The following is a 9,471-nucleotide window of genomic DNA, read 5'->3' as shown; positions in this document are numbered from 1 at the left end:
CTCATTGAATAATTGAACACATACACATGATTCCCAACAGCAGTACTCAGGACCAACCCACGTTTCAGCATCTAGTTAAGAAGCTGGGTAAGATAACCCGAGTTAATAAGCACCGTCATCTAAATTCATCTCATTGCTATTCTCAGATTTGCCTCTGGGGAGTGGTCCAGCTGGCTCTGCCTAAGAACCATTCCCCTCTCTGAAGAAAGCAGAAACAGATGTGTGAGAGTTGTCCCTTCATCCTGTGCATTTTCTTTTAAGGTTTATATGTTCATTTGGGGAGAGAGGGATGGGAGGAGGGGCACAGAGAGAAAGGAAGAGAGGGAGTCCCAAGCAGGCTCTGCACTGTCATCCCAGAGCCTGATGCAGGGCTCAGATTCGTGAACCAGGAGATCACGACCTGAGCCGAAGTCAGACACTTACCTGACTGAGCCATGCAGGTGCCCCTAAATCTTCAACCCATGTGTCTAGTTCACATCCTCCCTATGGAGCATGTTTGACAGGGAAAGTTGGAGAAAGCCTAAGCACCCTGGGGTCCCACAGGTAGTACAGAAGAAACAGGATGGCACAGGTTGGGCAGGAAAGATAGAGTTTTGGCCTCCTTCCCAAAGATAATAAGGACCTTAGGTATGAGGACTTCCTTTTATTCAGACAAACATACCAACAACTTCCATATCCAGATAAATTCTGGGCCTTACCAAGGAGACACCTTAAGTAGTTCTCCAGTTAACTTCAACGTGCCGGCCTTTTCAAAAACTTAATTGGAAACTCCTCATGTGGAATGGACATTAAAACCCACGTTATATGCTTTTGACCATTGGTAATGAAGGTAGACGCCGACCTTAGGTGAAAGATGTGCAAAGTAATGTAGGTGGTAAACATGGGCCCTGGTGCTGCTTATCCAGCACGGGGCACCCGAGTTACAGCAGGAGGAGCTAAGGCACTGTGGTCAGTGCTGGAATGGGTAGTAACCAAAGGTTAAAAAAAAATACTAAAATGGCATAGCGGGAAGTTGGCAATCCATCCTGCCTGGAGTCATCTGAGATATTAGGAGTTTTCGAAACCTGCAAAAATGCTTTGAATGTTAGCAATGATTTTCTTTTTCTTTTTCTTTGAGGGAGTGGGTTTTGCAAAGCACAAATGGGATTCTTGGGCACATGAGGATGGGAAGAAAATAGTTAAGGAGAAAATCAAGGAGGGTAAATGGTTTTTCCCTTTCCTTTCAGGGGGAATCAATTTACCAAAGAATAGCAGGTGGCTGCCTCAGCACCGTGATGAAAATCATTTCTGCAGTTCTAGGGACATGTCTCAATGCCAAAGGCACCTAGAGAATTGGGCCTCAGTGTGGGCAGGAGGCTTCTGTCATCGCGGAGATGAGTTCAATCAAAATTTTATAAATCAATGTAATTCACTGCTGCAGTTTCTTACCAATGTTAGAGGAAAGTCCATGTGTTTCACTCAAGAAAATACCTAACAATCTGCAGCCCCATGGAGTCCAGCCCTCCTCTTCCAGAGCCTTCTTTCCTTCTATTTTTTTTTTTTTCCTATTTTCCAGCTCTGCTCTTGGAGAGCTTACCTCAGTTCTACACTTGGGGGTGGGGGGTCAATGGCTGGGCTGAGAAGAGTTGCCCTTTCTCCTGCTGTGACAATCACACAAGTCACACACATAAGGGTCCCCAGGGAGGCAGGCACCAGTGACTTCTGTCTAGCGTACCATTTTCCATAGAAGACGTCAGTGACCAGCTAGCCCGGTGAGTCTTGACATCTGTGGGCTGCCTGGAAGCGATGTTTGGGGAATATACAGCCTATACACCCTACTTTTGCAAGGAAGAACATAGAAAACTCATCTTTTTTCTACTTCTTTGAAACTAAGGTATGAGTGTGAGACGCAGGCTTCGCCGATCAGACCCACTTGCCCAAGACTTCATTTGGACGGTGGAGAAGCGATGCATTCTAGATCCATCTTGTTACTGCATACAGAGGCAGAGTCGTCCCCTTTTGAGGGTGGGGTTGCTTGTGAGGTCATGACGCTTGGGCGGGAGTAGTGTCGGTGGTATCAGCGAATCAAGTTAATTCATTACTGACGTTTCTCACCAAGTATCAAAGGAGATTTCATTCATTTTACTAATTCTATCTCACACAGATTGGAAGGCCAACTGAAAAGCTGTCTTTCCTCTCTCAAAGTGCTGCCCCCAATTCTCTTTCCATCCATCCGGTTAGCACTGACTTTTCTTCTTATACCCGCCACACTCCATGAGACTCTATTCCATTTTCTTCCACCATAGCGCTGCCATTTTCAATGCGAGTCAAGTCAAGCCTGTCTGGGTTCCTTTCCATTCTCCCCTCCCTTAGTGACCCAAGTCTATGATAAACATGTACAGAAAAAACGTCCTATATGATTTTAGTGAGACCATGAACCCAAATTAAGAAGGTCTGATCTAATCCGACCAAGGGGCATAGAGGTTCGTAAATTTCCCAAATTTATGATAAGTTGGTCAAAAACTGGTCTGGAGTTGAGGGGTTTGGACGGTCAGTCTGGCACCCTCTTCCATGTCACACTGCCCTGCAGCAGCCCCGGGCGGCCTGGGTGCCTTGGAGTTCTCCATGCAACCATGGACCAGACCTAGGTGTGCTTGGCTTTCAGAGGCAGATCGTGTTGGAAACTCTCAGGGTGGTAGGGCCATGCGCAATTGTGTGTGTAATCTAAAGAATTATATATATTGTAGTTTGGCGAACACCGTGAGTGCTGAGTGCTGAGTACTATCCATAGAATAACTACAATGAACTTTTCTCTGGTAGAGTCCAATTTACCGCGACCTGAAAGCACTTGCAGAGGAAAAGTCCTCAAAAGTCTCAATAAAATCGTCCAGGAGTCTCCAGCACCTGCTCCTTCTCTTCAGTTCCCACATTTTAGACCCTCATTGCCTCTCCGTGGACGATTGGAATGCCCCCTAACACATCTGTTGCTTTCCAGTTTCCCCACACATTGTACACACAGCCACCAGAATAATCTTTGTAAAAGTTGGATCATGTCACTGCTCACCTAGAAATCTTTTAGTCCACTAAAGGACGCTTATGGTTTTTAACCCCCTTGAACACTTGTCCCAACCTAGATAACTGGACATTTCTGCCCCTTCCCCCTATTATACATTCTGTGAAATTGCTAAAATTTTCAGACTTAACATTCTGAACCCACAACTACTTTACAAAACAGGATGTGATTTCTGGGTGTTTATTGTATGCATATAAATATATTCAGAAAGAGGGGCGCCTGGGTGGCTCAGTCAGTTAAGTGTCCAACTCTCGATTTCAGCTCAGGTCATGATCTCACGGTTCATGAGTTTGAGCCCCTCATTGGGCTCTGCACTGACAGCGAGGAGCCTGCTTAGGATTCTCTCCCTCTCTCTCTCTCTCTCTCTCCCCCTCCCCCTTCTCAAAATAAATAAACAAATGATTTTTTTTTTTAATTCAGAAAGAACAGAAAATAACTTCCATGTTTTTCTCATTGACATATTCCATGTGTCTAAAACAGGACCGGGGGGCGCCTGGGTGGCAGAGTTGGTTAAGCGTCTGACTTCAGCCAGGTCACGATCTCGCGGTCCGGGAGTTCAAGCCCCGCGTCGGGCTCTGGGCTGATGGCTCAGAGCCTGGAGCCTGTTTCCGATTCTGTGTCTCCCTCTCTCTCTGCCCCTCCCCCGTTCATGCTCTGTCTCTCTCTGTCCCAAAAATAAATAAATGTTGAAAATAAATAAATAAATAAAATAAAACAGGACCGGGCACTTAGGAGATGTTTAATAAATATTTATCGTAGAATGAAATATGGGCAGGGCTCGTTGTGTAAAAGGGATTACTGAATGGTTGTAGCAACTGGAGGCTGTATGGAAATATACAGATAAAGTATCCAGTTCTACAGGTGCATATGTCTGGTTGGCTGACCTCAAAGGTAATACAACTTTACTTTGGAAACCTCAATCATTTCTTTTTAAAGACCCAGAGAATGGGGCGCCTGGGTGGCGCAGTCGGTTAAGCGTCCGACTTCAGCCAGGTCACGATCTCGCGGTCCGGGAGTTCGAGCCCCGCGTCGGGCTCTGGGCCAATGGCTCACAGCCTGGAGCCTGTTTCCGATTCTGTGTCTCCCTCTCTCTCTGCCCCTTGCCCGTTCATGCTCTGTCTCTCTCTGTCCCAAAAATAAATAAACGTTGAAAAAAAAAATTTAAAAAAAAATAAAGACCCAGAGAAGTCAGAAGGCAGTATTCATTCATCCACTCATTCATTCATTCAACATATTCAGCACTGGCTACAGAAATGGTACGAAATTTTATGCCTCTCCATTTGAGAAAAAAATCAGCGTAAGCCCTGTTTTCGGTACAGAAAAGGCCACGCAAATACCTTTAAAATAATTGGTAAAAGGAGCTTCTGGGACGCACATACCTCTTTAGACTGCATACTAAATTCAGTGGCTTCAGTGAAAGGAACCGAAGACCCAGGGGTTAATGTCATACCCAGATGTCCAGTGAGCCCCGACATCAGATATAGTCAAATTAACAGCATCCACAATTTTCAAAATTTTTACCTAAAGCTCTGTCCTATTTGCCATTAAGAGATAGACCTCAGAGAGTCTGAAAACTAGTGGGGGACATAGAATGCTCTCAGAATCAGAGCTGGGACACGAGTTGCTTCCACTAATTATGTAAGACTTGCATCCAATGGGGAAGACTGGATAACCACATGCAAAAGAGTGAAACTGGACCCTTACCTTATACCACACACAAATATTAACTCAATATGGATTAAAAACTTAAATGTAAGACCCGCAACTATAAAGTTTCTAGAGGAAAACAGGGAAAAATCTTTATGGCATTGGCCTTGGCAATGATCTCCTGGGTATCATGCCAAAACCACAGGCAACAAAAACACAAACAAGCAAGTGGGACTACATCAAACTGAAAGGCTTCCGCACAGCCAAGGAAACAGTCGCAGAGTGAAAAGGCAACCAAGGAGTGGGAGAAAATATTTGCAAACTGTGTATCTGATAAGGAGTTAATATCCAAAATATACAAAAAGTCGTACAACTGAAGAGTAAAAAATCTAACACACCAATAAAAAAAAATATGAGCTAAGGACTTGAATAGACATTTCTCCAAAGAAGACACACAAGTGGCCAACAGGTATATGAACAAAAACAAAAACAAAAACAAAAAACAAAGCTCAACGTCACTCATCCTTAGGGAAATGCAAATCAAGTCGAAACCACAATGAGATATCACCACACACCTATTAGGGCGGCTACTATCAGCAAAAGACAAGACCATAAGTACTGGTGAGGATGTGAAGAAATTAGAACCCTCATGCACTGTTGGTGGGAAAGCAAAATGGTGCAGCCACTGTGGAAAACAATACTGAAGTTCCTCAAAATGGTAGAAACAGAACTGCCATGTGATGTAGCAATGTCACCTCTGGATGCTCACCCAAAAGAATTGAAATCGGGGTCTCAAAGTAGGTATTAGCACTCCCATGTTCATTGCAGTGTTATTCACAGTAGCCAACAGGTGGAAACAACCAGAATGTTCATCGAAAGATGAATGGATAGGCAAAATGTACTGGAATATCATTTAGCCATGAGAGAGAAGGTAATTCTGCCACAAGTGACAATGGGGATGGGGCTTGAGGACGCGATGCTAAGTGAAATAAGCCAGTCTCAGAAAGACAAATATTGTATGATTCCACTTATATGATGTATTTCAATAGTTGACTTCACAGAATCAAAGAATGGATGGTGATTGCCAAGAGGCAATCCTTCCTTTTCTGGAAGGAAAGACAATGGAGGGCACAAAGTTTTGAACTCTAGAGCCAATACTAGTAATATTCATTTAAAATTTGTTAGGAGGGTACATCCCATGTAAAAAAATAAACAGTTTTAAAAGTTAGCTAATGCTTTTAAAGCTCCTCTTAAAATATTTTTATTTATGTATTTATTTGTTTATTTATTTATTTATTTTTAATTTACATCCAAGTTAATTAGCATATAGTGCAACAACGATTTCAGGAGTAGATTCCTTAATGCCCCTTACCCATTTAGCCCATTCCCCCTCCCACAACCCCTCCGGTAACCCTCTGTTTGTTCTATACCTATTAAAAAAAACTGTTAAAAAGGGGGGGGCACCTGGGTGGCCCAGTTGGTTGAGCATCTGACTCTTGATTTTGGCTCAGGTCATGATTTCATGGTTTGTAGGCTCCTGGGGTTGAACTCCTGCTTGGGATTCTCTCTCTATCTCTCTCTGCCCCTTCCCCGCTCATTCTCCCCCCACCCCAATAAGTAAATAAACATTTTTAAAAATTAAAAAAAAAAATCAAACTCTTCTTCCCTATTCTTCTCTTGGCTGCCAGGAAGTTCAGAGTCAATGCCTACACTGGTTGCCTCCTCTTAGCTCTAGATTTCTGGGATTCCCATTCTCCCCACCCCGTTACTCAGAGCTGAACCCACACACGTCACTTAAATAGTTTTATTGTACTTGCGCTTTTAACGGTTTTGGAAATGGGCAGGGCATAACCGGAAAATAAATGACTTCTTCCAGAAGCCTAACAGCGAGGACGGCATTAGAGCACAGGCTCCCGGTTTACCAAATCTGTGGCTCTGCAGGAACATACGATAAATGAACAGACATGAAACATTTCTTCTGAGCTTTGGCCCGGGTCACGGACAGAAAGGCGATGGTGTTAATTACAATAGAGAAGCTCAGGGAAAGAGCAGGTTGAAGGACAATGGAGAATTTAGTTCAGGAAGTGTTGAGCTTGAGGGGCAGGCCGTCCAGGGTGAGATGTCTACCAGAGTGTAGAAATTGCATATGAGCTCTGTGTGCCTCAGTGTTCTCATCCGTAAAACGGGATCCTAATAGGACCTCTCTCATGGGGTTATTGAGAAGGCCAGAGAAGACAATGTAAGCAAAGTGTTTGTCACGGTGCTTGGTTCATTGGAAGTACTAAGCATAAGCGAACAGAAATCACTGCGGGGCTAGAGTGGATCCCTTTCTCCCGTCTATTTCCTACTCAGTGGGTCTTGTTAATTTCCCCATAATGTATCTTTCTGTGTCTCTTTCTCCCTTTCCACTCATCTCCAGCTTACTCAGACCCTCTTTTCCGACTTCAGAAAACATATCTTGGTCCCTCCACCTCCCCCAGACCGGGCGCTGCCAGATGCCCTTCCTAGAGCACAGTGACGACCCCTCCTCTCCACTGGCGCTCGTGACCTTCAGTAGCTCCCACTCGCCACTGTAGAAAGTCAGAGCCACCCTGGTGCTCTAGGCCTACCTTTATCTGCTTTTGCAAACTGATAGTCGAATGCCCATGATCTCTACCCTCACCCTGACCAGGCTCTGCTGGCAATAGCTACAGCAGTCTATTGTTCACCCATAACTCATTCATTCATTCATTCACGGTATGTGAAGCCACCCTGAGCTCTGGAGCCCCACAGGCTCTGCTCTTTTCTAGCTCCATGACCCCGTGCAGGTTACTCAGGCCCTCAAGCATCAGTTTTCTTATCTTTAAAGATGAGGGAAGTAATGCCCTACGAGTATTTTGACGTGAATATAAATAAGCTAAGTGAAGGGATCTGGCACAGAGAAAGAGCTTACTAAACAAGTCTTTCCCTTCCTAAGTAGCTTGCCCATCACATGTCCCATCCCACACCTGCTGGGAACCCGCGAGCCTTCCCCCTCCATCCCGCATGAAGGAGAGGGCAGCGTCACATCCAGACAGCTGAGGTGACATGACACTCTGGTCCCAGTGTTGCCCCAGGGGGCCGGCCTTTCTCCTGCGGGGATGACAGAGCACCGACTTGGCAACTGCCTCCCCAAGGAGCACAGGTAGGTGTGACGAGCTCAGAGGGTCTGAACTTGATGGCCCAATGAAGTTGGGGTCCGGTCCCCTCATTTTGAAAAAGGAAAAAGCACGTAGTTTATCCTGGTCATGCAGCGAACAAGGGCCGTACTTCTCGCGTGCCAAATCCAGCCCTCGTCTGTATCGCCAGCTGCCTTTCTCCTGATAAAGGGTTTGCTCACGTAAGCTGCTTCAAGAAAGACTATGACCTGTGGATGTTTGAGTCCCTGCCACCCAGAGCAGTGGCCGGGCATACAGCAGGTGCTAGATAAATGTGTGGTGAATGAAGGCACGAAGGAATGGGACGCCCGTCCCAGTGGACTAGGCCCTCCAGGGCTTCCGAAGGGCCCCTTCTGAGGAATTTCCTGTTGTGCCAGTAACAGAGTGTTCGGAAGGCTTCTATCAGTTCCATGAACTGGGATGAACGGGCCACCACGGCGTGTCATCAGACCTCCACGCAAGGTCGTCCGAGCTCCACTGAAACCCGCCACTGGGAACACCCGCCGGGTAGCCCCCAAATCGGACACTCTTCTCGTGATGCCTGATGGGCAGCTTACTTGGAAAAGGGCTTCTGACAGGAGATGTTCGACAAGAGAGAAAGCTTCCTCTTGGCAGAGACCCGCCTCTGATCGCAGGGCACGGCTAGCCACTGTCGGCTGCCTCTTCCAGGACCCCACGGTGGCAGCCAGATGTCCCAGCCATATGCTGATTTTCCTGGCTTTCCTTTATTAACGAACCTCAGAGACACGAAGTATCTGGGTGGCCTCGTTGCTCAGACTGCTTGATGATAATGTCTCTTAGCTGGGACAGGACCGCAACGCATTTCTAAATGGGATACAAGCCGTCAGGAAAAGCTGACCCCAGAGACACGGAACATTGCTCTTGGTTGGCAAGCCCAGTGCGGGCTCTGGGGGCCCGTGTCCTGTTCTGATCCCGACTTCCTTCCTTAGGAAGCCTGATGTTGCCATTTGATAACCTGTCCCGGGGAGCGTCATTAGAACCTGGGCTTACTGATGATGTTCTGTTCTCCCTGAACACACACACTCAGTCAAAGTCACCTCAACTAAGGCAGAACAAAGAGGAAACTGCAGCTCGGAGGTCTCAGGCTCCCCTGGGCGGGGGTGGGGGGGGGCACCGTCCCTGAGTCAGCACTGGCTAGAAGGTCTGCTGTGACGCTGGTCCTCGTCAGCCCCACGCTTCGTTCAGGGCTGTGACTCAGCTCGGTAGCAGCAGCAATGACTCAAAGACAACATTAGCTGAACTCTGATTATCACCAACTTCCCCTGTCCATGTCCAGAGCCCCATGCACTCGGCACTAATATGCTGAGTGCTGCGGGGGGCCAGCGTCTGTCTCTTTGAGGGGCACTAGGAACGTCTTTCCTCCCTGTCGGATGTCGTAAGCCCAAAAGTCCTTTATTACAACTCCCTCTTTCGATTCTTCTCTGCCCTCTTGTCGGACTAAATATCAATAGAAGGTTATCCTGTGGAGTGACTAGTATTTTAGGTGGGGTCCATCGTTCATAATTTTCCTACATGGCTGTCTGGATGGTTCTACCAGGACTCCCATCCTTAATTTCCCTCAGGACCAGCCCTTCG

The sequence above is a fragment of the Felis catus genome, chromosome D2, assembly GCF_018350175.1.
Source record: "Felis catus isolate Fca126 chromosome D2, F.catus_Fca126_mat1.0, whole genome shotgun sequence".
Taxonomy (NCBI): domain Eukaryota; kingdom Metazoa; phylum Chordata; class Mammalia; order Carnivora; family Felidae; genus Felis; species Felis catus.
This window is presented reverse-complemented; position numbering follows the sequence as displayed.